General features: G+C 32.1%; 1 protein-coding gene and 1 long non-coding RNA gene across 2 annotated transcripts in view; both read left to right on the forward strand.

Annotated features, from left to right (window-relative positions):
• Nucleotides 1–15,177, forward strand: part of LOC127715797 (uncharacterized) — a 90,189-nt gene that overhangs the window by 47,633 nt on the left and 27,379 nt on the right. The gene's annotated exons all lie outside the window — the stretch shown is intronic.
• LOC127716692 (uncharacterized) lies at nt 8,394–10,667 on the forward strand. Its single transcript, XR_007989081.1, has 3 exons — nt 8,394–8,421; nt 8,780–8,870; nt 10,317–10,667. It is a non-coding gene; the product is annotated as an uncharacterized LOC127716692 (long non-coding RNA).

Consider the following 15,177-nt stretch of genomic DNA (forward strand, 5'->3'; position numbering starts at 1 on the left):
AAATTACATACTGTTATAATTCAGTGCATCTTATCATACAGTATTGCTGTTTTATCCTTTTATAGATGCCCATGTTCTTGTCATCGAACTTATTTGTTCCGTTTACAACCCCACCACCGCTTATTATTTTCAGATTGTACCAGAAAAGAAACCTTAACATATTGCTAAGTTACATCAATCACAAATACAATATGCATATCAGTTGATGGAGCCATTTCATATATCTTAGTTTCTACAATCATTATTAAGTAAAGAACACATACGAAATTTTAATCTTGGTATATAGGATGAATTCAAATACAATAAAATAATGATCAAAATAGTGAAGCAATGGAAATTAAAAAGATAAAAATAAAAAGGGGAATCAAAAATAAAAATCGATGTTAACGTGACACTCGATGGCAAAAAGAAAAACACAAACATACTAACAACAGTATGTACCAAACACTACACAGAAAACCATAACGGCTGAACAACGCAGTCATATAATATTGTATCTATTGTGAGATAATTATCCCAAATGTAGGTTGTGCTGGAAGGTTGCTAAATAACAAATAGAAAGTTACTAATAAATCAAAAGTTGACAGTGGGAAAATTGAAATCATACTGTACTGCTATACTGTTCAGGTCCCTTTCGGTCAAATAGCTCTTCAAGTCAGGTTTGAGCGTTTCTGATCAAAGTGAAGAAAAGCACATCTGATGCACCACATTAATATAGAGTGTTGTATTTATTTTAAATTTGTTTGAATCTGGATAAACCCAAGTAGGTTAAGGTGATGGGATTTTCTGTAAGCGACCGATTCCGTTTTGGTATACCATAACTACCTTAGCTTAGATTTATATGAAAAATATCATCTGAATCTAAAATTTTACAGTTAATATACTTATTCTAGCTGTATTATCATACAATTCATAAAATTTAGACAAAGGAGCCTACACAGATGAATAAAATGATATGTATGTTAAAATTCAACAATATTTTTACCAAACTAAACATCTAAAGACACTAATATACAGTGTGGGAACGGAACTGTACGGTTTTTTAAATGTGGCCATGCGATTGTACAGGAAAGGCCCAAGTTATTGTACAGTGAACGTGCAACCGATTGTACGTCAATAAAATATCCGACATTGAGATAATGAATTTCTTTGAATTTTACTAGGAAAATGGCTTTTAAACTTTCAGACAGGTTAGACCATATATCAGAAAAGGTACATGTGAAAATGCTGGTAGCAACAATTTGTTTTTCTATGTTTTTTTGCATTTTTTGTCGCTGTTGTGTGCCTGTTTTGATCGATTTACTCGAAATTTCACTATTTTTAGGAAAACGTTTGGATGCATATATCGTTTTTATGATTTGATTGGTTCATATTTACATGTATAATGTTTTTCGTTATCAAATCTTGAAGCAGAAAATTCATATATAAACATTTGAGTTCATCAAACTTCCCATCTAGCAACTTGTTATTTTTTCGAATGTCGGAGCCCCGCTTGACAGTCTCCCGAATGACAAAAAAAAATAAATTAAAACACGTACAGTTCCATTCCCACACTGTGTAATAGACGAGAACAAAATAAGAATTATTTTTTTTATAGGTATTGGATGAAAACCAGATGTTGAAAATTGTCAACAGACTGAGTAGAGTTTTACTCATCTTAAAGGTAGCTATAACTGTATAATTACACCCAAAAACAATGGTTGTTAACCTTAACCAAATAATTTTTCTATCACATTCAAACACCTATTTCCGGCTATCGATACGACAGACACAAAACACAGATCGAAATTTGCTCTACACGATAGCAAAATCTATTGTTTTGCAATGGAAATCGGAAACGCTGCAACAATATTCTGTACACGATAATTGTTTAAATAGCAATCTGGAACACATGCAGATTATATTGCATCTGTCGTCCCGATAGCCCGTTTATAGGGTACGATTCATGACGAAATACATGTTTTTTTGTGATATATGAATGTGAACACTCAGTCTGGTTGACACTCTCAGATGGAGATGTAATGTCCTTTCACACATGTAAGCAGTGCCCACGAAGTCAAATCTCACTTGTAGAACTTTATAAAAATAACAGTTTCAGTGCTTAACGTTCCATTTTAGTTCGTTTGTATTTCATCTAATAAGTTCACTTTGTTTTCTATCACATCATAATGGTTTAATGAAGACTAAAATAAGTTAATATATTCAGTTTAAATGTAATCAAAGTCTACAACAAATAAATTATTCAGTTCAAATGTCATCAAAGTCTACAACAAATAAATAAGTAAATAATAATAATGATATAAGGCCAGACTCTAATTGCTGATAACACCATTTCTTCTTCTTCTTAATTCCAACTTATGGTTGACCAGTTTATGATTTTAGAATCAATGACGCCACTTGATTTTTTGGAGTTCAGGTAAATGTGATGAAATAATTTTAATTTCAAAATATCCGAGACATATATATTTCTTGTTTATAATTGTAAGATACGAATGACAGAAAGAAAATGACGTACAGTCAACGGAACAGCTTTCGCTCCGTTTGGACAAGTTTAGTCTTCTTCCGACCGGCAGTAAAATCCTTGCCAAAGTGGGGCGTCCGTTTGGTTGTGCGGGATGTATAAATACGCTGCCACGTCCGGTCAGAATAGGGACGTTTAAACGCCACGTTAAGAACCCTTGCAACAACTGTTTGAGGGGTCCTTAAGTAACCTGTTGCAGGCTAAATTTTTGTGCATGCAATCCAATATATCATTTAACAGCGGCAGTCCAGATTTCCCGCCTTTCATTCCTGTCGATCTATGTTTCAGGACTTACATATATATAATATTAATTGTACATTTGTACTCATCCCTGAACATGCATGAAATATTTGTCACAGGATGTTAGGCATATAGCAATCAATCAATCATATGTGTTTCCTCAGGTTTTTTCTAGTTGTATATTCCTAATGCTTTTATGAGTTCTGACCATTGGTAAAATATTGTTGTTTCTTATTGTGTACATACACTCATTTGCATGACTATATGGGCTATTCCGTAAATGTATAACAATTAGCAACAGTTTACCATCATTTTGTAAATTTAACGTTTCCAGTTTCTGCATACCTCTTTTAAAATCAGACAATATTCTGGAATCAAAACAGATTTTAAATACGATAGTTTCCAGACTATCATTATGTTGGGTATTCAGAAAGTAACGTTTTCCAATTTTTGTGAACAGTTGGGCTCCTGCTCATATAATTTTTAATGTTCCGATAATCAAAAACCAAAAGATTTCTTATAGATGGCCACCGTTGCTAAAGAGTTGATTTTATACTGAATAAAAAAGGAATGACTTGAACTTGAAAATGGTTCAGTTAATATCTAGGTAAATAAATTAAGCTAAAAAAGAGAGGTAGGATATACAAAAGGACAATCGAAAATCATTAATCGTAGAAAAAACACACAACACCATGGCAAAAACAAAAAAAAAACGATGAAAAGATAGGCAACAGACCACAAAACAACACCCAAATGAAAAAACCCCAAAGACTGAACAAAACAGACCCAACCATTCCAGGTGCTACGGAAGGGTAAGTATATCCTGGTATGCCACATTTATTGAAATCATCGTCAATATATTTTATATTTGCCGTTCAATTATCATATCTTTCTGAGAATAAAGAACGTGCAAGATGACCAAATAAAAGTTATTGAACATTACATTTCGATTCTATCAATTACAAGTAAATGCTTAAATATCTTTTTACAGACAGTATTTGTCTTCAGCCTCCGGATTTCAAAGTTTACAGTTTAGATTGATGGAAAATAAACTTGGAGTGAAGGAGGTAAAGTTACATCTTGTATTGGTATCATCTGATAGCTTTGCTTATTGGTTATTTTGAGTTTTTTCGTTTGTTATATATTTCGTTGTATTTCATAAGTGTCTCGGGGAGGATTAGGTTGAACAGTCTTACCCCCGTTATTATTATTATTATTAGTAGTAGTATTAATAACAATAGAAGAAGAACGTCTTTAAGAAGTCAAAATAGTATTGAATTAGATTAATTAAGAATAGTTCCTTTCATTATTGGATGTTGCAGTTATAGAGTCAGCGATATTTTCCCTTTGTTTCATATACAACTTACTAGTATAAGCTTTTATGATGTTAGCCATAGTCCATCCACGGTATATTCAATGACTGGCATATGTAGGGACTATGTTTGTGCTATATGTCTGGAAGTAAAAGAATGACGGGTACAGAAATGCTGGTATAACCTGCAGGGACTATTACAATATATTAGTCATAGGTCTAATCCATACCTTTTGACACTCGTGAATTCTTGATATTTAATTTGATTTCTATGGCTCGCTTACGAAAGTAGGGTGGCACTATGATTTCAGGCCTTTGTAGTCGTCCGTATCTCTAGGACGTATCAGGTTATAGTTTTTGTTTGAGGTAATGTAAAATTTTGATTTAAGGTAATTTAAAGTTTTGGTCTAAGGTAATTTAAAGTTTTGGTTTAAGGTGGTTGATCATGAAGTTGTGGCATATCGACTTGAAATTGATGCACATGTTCATTATGATGTAAACTTAAAAAAATATATGCTAATTAGGATTTTGACCCATATTTCGTAGTTCACTGAAATGGAAATGTCGTTTTACGCACATATACTCTTAATCATATGAAATTTAAATTTAAAGCAAAAGAAAAATATATTAAAACAACTTTATTTCGCAAAGTACTGAAAACGAAAATATATGCATGCAAGTGCATGTACATGCTAATTATAGTTCAGGAAAATCGAGTAAAGTATAACCAGCAGCACTACATGAGAGTTTTTAATGATGAAGAATCAAAACAAATGTTAGCACATTCAATTACATCGCCTCCGTTACTTACTTTACTTGAGGTAAGAATCGTCGGACTAATTTATTTATTCATTTCTATTTTATGCTCCAACAATATAACAATTCTTATTCAAATGAGATGTAAAATAAGTTAAAATGTAATAGTGATAGCTGTCATTATTGTCAGAGAAAAAATTATTTCTAAATAAAGATAAAAGCTGTATGTTTTAGAATATGGCAATATTTCAAAAAAACATACACTTAGAAACTAATCTATCAAACAGAACAAAGTGTATAGTGATGCCATAGATATTTCTATGTATAAAGTTTATCATTGACTGTATGTATGAATAAATAGAGATAAATAAGGTATACATCTCACCATAAGACAGAAACAAACGACACTACATACAAGTATTCGATCGTGATTTGAACTCGAATAATCCCGATTGAGGACTTGACAATGAAAAATGATAAAATAAAATAGAACCCAACACTGGTTTGCATATTGTACCTTTTGCTTTTTATCACAATGATATTTGCAGCTTAGGGTATTGTGACACAGATAGAAAATGCGCAATCTTTATTGTTGTTACCGTCTTGTCCAGTAAGCGGTCGTATATTATAAAACCATCTACCGTCGAAACAGTTTGACCAAGCTTTGTGTTCTTTTTCATATTTAAGAAATGGCTGGAAAGGACTCCAGGATTAACTGATCACGAAAGGGCTGACTTCAACTTCTGGGAAAGATACAAAAGAGCTGTTTACCAATGGATTGAAAACGACTAGCATACACCAAACATGGTAAAATTAGATAAGCACAAGGACTTACCGCCAGTTCTATACTTCTAAGAGACAGAGCATTTTTCTACGATTACTTCTGTACTTCTTTCAATATGTTATAATCGTTATTTACTTTTTCTATAACACAAGGTCGACACCTCTGCTTTTGAAATGCTGGTCCCGATGGCACTATCAGCGTAGGCTAGGCAGTACTTTGGTACTGACACGATTAAGAATACCTTTCTTAAATTCTCCATTGATAAATGTAAGAAATTACTAAGAAATTAGTTTGGAACTCGCAAATTGACTTGAGATGAATTCTGCCATACTTCTTCGGTTACACTAGGAATTCATAGTATTAATACGTCAGACTTGCAAATGATTTGATTTGAGCGCTCCTGATGAAGGTTTATTCAGAAAAATGCTTTGAACGCATAAATATATAAAGCGTAAATGTAATGTTATGATTGTTTACATATGTGTCGAGTAGGCCGTTTTTTTTTAATCTTGAACCTCATACAAATTTAAGATATAAAAATAGCATTAACAAATTAACAAATATGTGCAGATATTCTCCTTCTTTCCTAGTGCTATTTGTGTTTTCGTTGATGTACAACACAGCTTATTTTTCTATCTGATATCAATAGTATTAACTCATTATGGCGTAAAGCATAAATGATGCAATTAAAGCATATATTTGTAGTGAATTCCGTATAAATTTTCTTAAGATTTGATACCATTTTAAAAGTAGTGATGCTAATTGATGCATCATATAAACATTTCAAAATATCGTTTTTCGTCAGAAAACAAATTGCGAACAAAGCTACTGAAAAACCAAAAGTATCAAACATTGACAAGCAATTTATACAAAATAAACCAATGAACTATTTACAAATTTAATCCTTGGGTATTACTGATATATATATGTTTTTTTAATATAAGAACCATAATACAATTGAACCAAAACAATTACCGTGGTTAATATAAAGTATTAAACTTTTTTAAGGAAGAGACAGATCCGAAACAAAAGGAAATCTTGCTTGCTGAATACAACAAACAAAAGGTGAGGCAATTTCAATTAGAAGTTGAAAATTGCATGTTCCTCTTTTTGCCATTTGATACTTACCTTTTATGAGTATATTTGAAACCTTTTTTTAGTATGTAACATTTTCTAGCATTTTAAGGCACATTTAAATAGTTTGTCAGAATAAAATTCTTTAACCCTTAAATTAACTTCTCAATCATATTTTTTTTTAAATATATTTAGTTTAATCTGATTAGCTTCAGGTTTTTGCATGTTGATTTACTTACAGTTATCAAGGTTGTTGAGACATTGAATATTTTTTCTTGTAGGACTCTTTTGAATCTGTTTTTACAGCTGAAAAATACAACGTCTATGTAGAGAGAGGTAAATACTTTCTCACTTGTATTGATTTTTCATGCCCCCTCCTAAAGATATACTGGTTTGCGTCTGTCATTCCGTCCGTCCCATGGAACTTTAATCGCATTTTCTCCAAAATTTACAAATCGGAGCTTTCTGAAATTTGGAATCAAGCTTGAAGCGTGATGCCTTTTAACATCCATTGTCTATCAACCTCCTGTTTACTAAATACTTAAAGCGGCATGAATATTTGTGAGCAGATTGAAACTCACGGTTCTAAATGTACTTGTTTTAAAATAAAATGCATTGTAGACTATTTTTGCCTCTTTTATTTCTTAAAAAGTCTATTCGATCATCAGAACTTGGTTACTATAGAATATTTTTTTACACAAGAACAAACGTAGAGTAAATGTTCATTAGACAACATAAAAAATGTTATACAATTATTATCGTCCTCAACAACAACAAATACATAAATAAAGAAAAACAGCTCTGCAATTTCAGTCATCTTGATAAAGGTTATAGAATCGTGTTTCGTTTATGAAACACTCTTTAACCTTGCAGTGAACAAGCCGTGACATAGATTTTATGTCAGAGTACGATTAAAATGAAGCGTCTGTAATCCCTCATAACTAAATACTGGCTGCCAAATCATAAACCTATAAAAAACGATTTTTTGGATAAATTTCATTGAAGAACTTAAAGATTTAATTTAACTTAAATTGAAAGTTATTTATTACATATGGATGTTTGTTATGTATATGTTTTCATCTGTTAACTCTGTAGCAGATGTGCAAATATGCTTTCTGCTTACCAGGCGAAAGAAGAATAAACCATAAAGCATTTCAGGGTGCACTGATGATATCATTATACCGAGACGAGCCGAGATTCAATCAACCATTCCAGATGCTTACTCTGTTGATGGATATAGATTCCTTGATCACTAAGTGGCGCTGTAAGTTTAATATAGATTCCTTGATCACTAAGTGGTGCTGTAAGTTGAATATTGATAGATATAGATTCCTTGTTCACTAAGTGGTGTTGTAAGTTTTATATTGATTGATATAGATTCCTTGATCACTAAGTGGCGCTGTAAGTTTAATGTTGATGGATATAGATTCCTTGATCACTAAGTGGCGCTGGAAGTTTACTATTGATGGATATAGATTCCTTGATCACTAAGTTGCGCTGTAAGTTTAATGTTGATGGATATAGATTCCTTGATCACTCAGTGGCGCTGTAAGTTTAATATTGATGGATATAGATTACTTGATCACTAAGTGGCGCTGTAAGTTTAATGTTGATGGATATAGATTCCTTGATCACTAAGTGGCGCTGTAAGTTTAATATAGATTCCTTGATCACTAAGTGGCGCTGTAAGTTTAATGTTAATGGATATAGATTCCTTGATTACTAAGTGGCGCTGTAAGTTTGATATTTATTATTATTAACAAAATAAGTCCACGATCAAAGTTTTTCTCAACAAAAACAAATAATTTATATGAGAAAAATTGCAATTATTTACAGTGAACTGCACACATTGAAAATTGTTTAAATATACCAATATTTCTTACTTTTAGTTTAATGTTGAAATTAATTGATGGCCATGAAAAGTAAGCAGTTGAATTGTTTTGTTGACTTGTTAAATCGCAATTATTATAGAATTTCTATGAATATCCATTAATAATTGCTTACAATTATCCCCCTTAAATGTTTTATTTAAGCTTTGAATATTTTTACTTACGAAGTGTTTGAAATCACAGGATGTTATTTTTTGTTATAGATAATCACGTTATGATGGTTCAACGCATGATTGGAAGTAAAATAGGGACAGGTGGATCTTCTGGTTACCATTACTTACGGTCAACCATCAGGTATGAAGAACACGAAATAGATGTTCAAATGAACTTTTTTGTATATATGGAGATCTCATGCAGACAATTTCTCTTTAAGATCCCGGATTTACAAATTCTTGAAATTATGAGATCTTCTTGCAGTTTGTTCTCAATTTAAATATCTTTATTTTGCTATAATGTCAACACTACTGTGTGATTTGGTTCAATACTAGTATAAACAATTCAATTGTATGAATTTGTATTAAAAAGTGAAAATAATACTTTATAAATTCGGTGTTTCCGAATTGCATTTCTGGATATTCTTCACCAAGAATGCTCACGCCCAAAATTTTTAAAGCTTTGAAATACTTGAATACGTGAATAGCTGTATAACCATAGCTTTACTACTAACGCACACCTGAGTTTTTTCGTTTCACATCAGAGATTGTCGTCTGCCAAGAGAAGTTCTAGGCCTTTTCCCCCTTTAGCATTTTCATAAATGAACTACCTGCAAAATAAGATCAGAAGAGTAATTACTAGTAAACTATATTCATATATCCGGTTAATCTAAGATTGAGGTAACTTTTGTTCGTTTTACACCTGAACAATATTGATTTCTATCAGTAACAATTGCTTGAATGATTCAAGAAAAATTCAAAATTATTGACAAGTTGACAAGAATTGAGTTTGAACGTTTTATTTGGTTTTTGGTAGTAAATTGAGAAAAAGTACAATCTCGATGACCAAATATATTTATCAAATCGTAGTCAAAGTCATTAGAATATAAAACAATATATTTTGTATATTTATTGTCATCATTGGAGCCCATATGGGTACTTGGGGACAGGACAATTTTTTTTAACCCTCCCCCTTTTTTCCAAAATCTGTGACTTTTTTATTTTCTATTCATTTCAATTATTTTCGTGTTATTTTGTATACTATGAACATAAGTATACTATAAATAACTTGTATTTGCTATTTACTATCAATTCCAAGTTTACTATCCATGGCGGTCTCTATATAATATAGTACCTATGTTGGAGTCAAGAAATAAATTACAATATAACAAAATGTAATTTTCTTGAACAAAAAATTTTCGACTACCGACAGATAAGGTAAAAAGCAATTGTTTAAGACAGCGTTGCATGTATTTAGTATAACAATATCTGTAAAAAGATTCAAGTTTAAGTGTTTTAACTTTATATGGTTATACATAATATGTGTATATTGACCTATAATGGTTTACTTTTATAAATTTTGATTTGGATGGAGAGTTTTCTCATTGGCACTCATACCACATCTTCTTATATCAATATATATATATGAACTGACTATCAGTAAAAAAAACCGTTTTAAGACACGAGATACAATAAAAGAACAGAATCGCTTATGTTTTGGCATGATTTTATTAATTTACTTCTCAGAAGTAATACTGTGTTTCAACAACAGTATCATTATATGCATTACCTTTCTTTTTGTTTTTAGTGATCGATACAAGGTCTTTGTTGATCTGTTTAATTTATCGACATTCCTAATTCCACGTCAATACATCCCACCACTAACGAGAAGTATGAAGAAGACCCTCAGTACAGTGTCCACCTCACGTCTACCAGAAACCGACGAAATAAGTGATGTCACCGACCAGCTGGAGAAACAAACATTCGGATCGAGTCCGCGTCAAATGACTGGAACAAGTCCACGAACTAGACCTGAACTATTCACCTAACAGACTAAATGCACGTACTTTGACACATTAGCACATTACGTGATCGCTATTTGTAAAGTGAATAAACAAAAAAAGATGCCCTTGTAAAAAATATGGAAATAAGTCAAAATGACACTCAAATTACATGCTATTGTTATTTTATGTTGATACGAGTTTTGTCGAGTATTTTATGTCCGAGAGACTTGATTAGTTATCAGATACAGTTTTTAAAAGAAGAGAAAGTATTTGCTTATATGTCTTTGAAATAGTACGTTAAAATCAATGAAACAATTTCATTTTACATTTGTAGATACAAAAAAAAAATGATATGATGGACATCTTTCACCTATGAAATTGTGTATTGTATCTGTTACATTTAAATGTTAATATGTAAAAAATATATTGTTACGGTAATAAAGCTTTTCTAAAAGATGAATGTTGTGATGTATTTGTAGGTTTATCTAATAAAACAGAAGATTTTTTTGTCGAACATGTAGCATTACTAACTTAAGTTAGTTATAAGTGTAGCATTGTATTAGAGACAAGAGACGACTCTAATTATAAAACAGGACTTTTCAAATTTATAAACTTGTTATCATGCGTTACATGTTCTACTTTTATATCTAAAGTTGCGTTTATAAAAGGAAGCTACGTACATGTATGAAATGAAAACTAATTTATCAGAAATGATATTATTGAATTCCAAAAGATAGATTTGCTAAGGCTTTAGTCTCTACAAAATAACAACTAAGATTTTGCATTGATTATATTAAAAGAATATTTTCTCCCTAGATTAAACAATGATTTCAATGACTATAATAATACTGAAGTTGACAAGAAAAAAACAAAAGCAGTTAATTTGCATTACTGCGAGTACTCTCAGATCTGTACTTAGTGTCTTTCTGTTGTGTGGATGTATAAGTACCCGTCCACGTTCACTCTGTATTTTTGTTAGATGTATTTCTATTTGTATCCATCTGATGAGTTGAGCCTTTTTCAACTGATTTTTGTCGAGCCTTCGACTTTTGTCGAAAAAGCCAGACATAGCGATCCAACATTCCGTCGGCGTCGTCGTCGTCGTAGATGGACTTAGTTTTTCTGCCAGGAAACATTACATTCAATCTGTGGTTAAAGTTTTTAAAATTTTAATAACTTTCTTAAACTATCCTGGATTTGTACCAAACTTGGTCAGAAGCTTGTTTATGATCAAAAGCTAGTATCTAGAAGGAAATTTTGTTAAAATTTTGTACCTGTTTATCCGTATTTTACTTATAAATGGACTTAGTTTTTCTTCCAGTTAACATTACATACAGTCTGCAGTTAAAGATTTAAAACATTTATAAGTTCATAAACTATCCTGGATTTTTACCAAACTTGTACAGAAGCTTCTTACAATCAAAAGATTGTATCGAAAGGAATATTGTTATTATTTTTTTTCCTCATTTTTGTTGAGCCTGCGATTAACAGCAAAAGTAGGCGAGACACTGGGTTCCGCGGAACCCTTACACATTTTTATAGTTTGTTCTTATGTTGTACTGTTTCACCACTGTCCCAGGTTAGGGGGAGGGGGTGTGTTGGCGCCAATAAACTAGTTTAACCCCGCCACATTCTGTATGTGCCTGTCCAAAGTCAGGAGCCTGTAATTCAGTGGTTGTCGTTTGTTACTGTGTAAGATATTTGTTTTCCGTTCATTATTTTGTACATAAATTAGGCCGTTATTTTTCTCGTTTGAATTGTTTTACATTTGTCATTTCGGGGCCTTTTATAGCTGACTATGCGGTATGGGCTTTGCTCTTTGTTGAAGGCTGTACGCAGACATATAGTTGTTAATGTCTGTGTAATTTGGTCTCTTGTGTAGAGTTGTCTCATTGGCAATCATACCACATCTTCTAATGTTATTATTACTGTATGCTTAAGATAAAGCAACAAATGCATTTCTGCATCAATAAAAAATCTTCAGTCCACAAATTGGTACAAACGAAAATCAAATTATTCCTCAATCTACTATTTGTAACCCTCGAAAGTAAATGAATCATTTACAAAACAAATTAGGCCCAGCAAAATGATGTGATCCCAGACGTAAATAAGTCAACACCATCAGTTTTCTAAAGTTTTTTTAATGGAATTATTCAACGAGATGGATTTGGGCATTCTTACTCAGTGCTTCTTGGTTTATTCCCGATTAGGCAGAATGTTTACTACTGCGTATTTATACACCAAGCACAGCAACGGTATTGACCTACCAAAAGATCCCAAGTAGCTTATTTGTTTTGTAAATGATTATTCTACAACTGCTGGTAATAATGGGTCTTTGCTTCTTTATAGTAGACGATCGTAATTGATTTTGTATATTTAGCTTGAAATGATACCAGTATGTAAGAGAAAAAAAACCATGCAAATTTCTTCAATTTGTTCTGAAAGAGCGTAGTGATTTCGCGCAAAATTGTTATGCATCCGCCACAAATATTTTTTTTAGATGGTAAAAATAATTATTTTTCTAGCTTACTGTGGATTCATTTATTTTCGTGGGTATCAATTTTCGTGGATAGAGAAAAAAAGACGTTTCGTGGTATACGTAAATTCGTGGATCGCTGATCACAAAAAAAAATTAATTCAGATTCGTAATTCGTGGATTTCTTTTTGATTTAGGAGATCATATAACCTCCTTAGTTTGATCAATAATAAAACAAACAAAAAAGAAGGATTTCATTGAAAAAGTTTTGAATGGTCAAAATCCTCGCTTGGTCATTCTATGTTAAAGTGTTCATTGAAAACTTATATTACAATAATGGACAGAGACAACTAATTATTTGTTTGATTTACAATTTATAAATTCTTGTTGGAATTTTATAAGGTATTCAAAACTCTATGATTGAAAGCTCATTTCCCTAATCACGATATAACAAACAGTCATATAAGTAAAAGTTGTGAAAATAAATGTTCCTGTCATAAACAATATTGCCCGTATTCTTTGAAAACTTAAATTCGTGGTTCGCTGTGACCCACGAAACCCACGAAAATTGGTATACCACGAATAAAAATGAATCCACAGTATGTATAGTTTTACAGTTATTACCGCTTACATCCTGGCGATACTCATATTTTGGCATTGCACAATGGGATGTTTTTCTCAACCTATTTTAACATCTTTAAACTAAATCCATTGGATGTGTACTGATTGATATTTTGTCTTGAGTACATGATTTTTTATTGGTTGTTATTGGTGTTGAACTAGCTTTCAGTAACTCATTGTTACTGCAAGTACTCTCAGATTGGAACTGTATGTCTTTAGTCTGATGTTAGTTGTTTTTTGTGCTTTGTATCAATCTGATAAGTCAAAGCTTTTTTTCAACTGTTTATAACCGTTTGTTCTTGTAATGTTCTGTTGCCCCGCTGTCCAATGTTAGGGGTAGGGTTGGATGTCCGCAAACATGTTTAACCCATGGGCCAGTTAATTAGTGGCTGTCGATGCTGTATATCAGACGTGTTTTATTGTTTTCTACGTAAATTAGGCCGTTGGTTTCTCGTTTTAATTGTTTTACATTTTGTTATGTCAGGGCCTTTTATAGCTTGCTATGCGGTTTGCTCATTGTTTAAGGCTGTTGGGTGACAAATAGTAGCTAACATCTACGTCATTTGGTCTCTGGTGGATAGTTGTTTTATTTCAATCATACCACATCTTATTTTTGTATTGCACCTGATAATCTTACAATTTCTGTAATTGCGAATTGCACATCGAAAAAAATTGTCGAGCTTATAGTAGATACCACTTTTACTTGAATGAATACTCATTTTATCCACTTGCAGTTAGGCATTCAATACATTTATGAAGTTTATATGACACAAATCGAAACACTCTTGAAAATCTTTGGTATTCTTGCTGGCGAGTTTGTGCGATAAACATGTACCATTAGCCAAATATCAGAACAACACAGCCATTGATATAATCTTGCATTGATTAGATATAAGAAGATGTGGTTTGAGAGCCAATGAGACAACTCTCCACCCAAGTTACAATTTGTAAAAGTAAACCATTATAGGTCAAAGTACGGCCTTCAATACGGAGCCTTGGCTCACTCCGAACAGCAAGCTATGAAGGGCCTCAAAAATGACTAGTGTAAAACCAATCAAACAAGAAAACCAACGGTCTAATCTATATAAAAAACGAGAAACGAGAAACACTTATGAACCACATCAACAAACGACAACCACTGAACATCAGGTTCCTGACTTAGGACAGGTGCAAACAGATGCAGCGGGTTTAAACTTTTTAATAGGCACCAACCTTCACCCTAACCTGAAACAATAGTGTAACATCACAACATAGCAAGACACACTATAAAATATCAATTGAAATGGCTTAACTCAATCAAAAGACATATTAACAAAAACATACACTGAACGAATAAATTTGATCTATGACACCATGTAAATACAAATTTAATAAAAGGGGGGGGGGGGGGGGGGGGTAGATGTAAAACAATATCAGAAAGACAACCATAACCTTTGACAAAATGCCGCCAAATAAAATAACGGTGGTTGATGTGGTCTGTTGTACTATACAGTATTTTTTTAAAATTTCTGTAAACCTTTATATCTAATATCATGATTTGAAAATTCAAAATTTTGAGTAGTTATCTT

The sequence above is a fragment of the Mytilus californianus genome, unplaced genomic scaffold (genome assembly GCF_021869535.1).
Source record: "Mytilus californianus isolate M0D057914Y unplaced genomic scaffold, xbMytCali1.0.p SCAF_9, whole genome shotgun sequence".
NCBI lineage: Eukaryota > Metazoa > Mollusca > Bivalvia > Mytilida > Mytilidae > Mytilus > Mytilus californianus.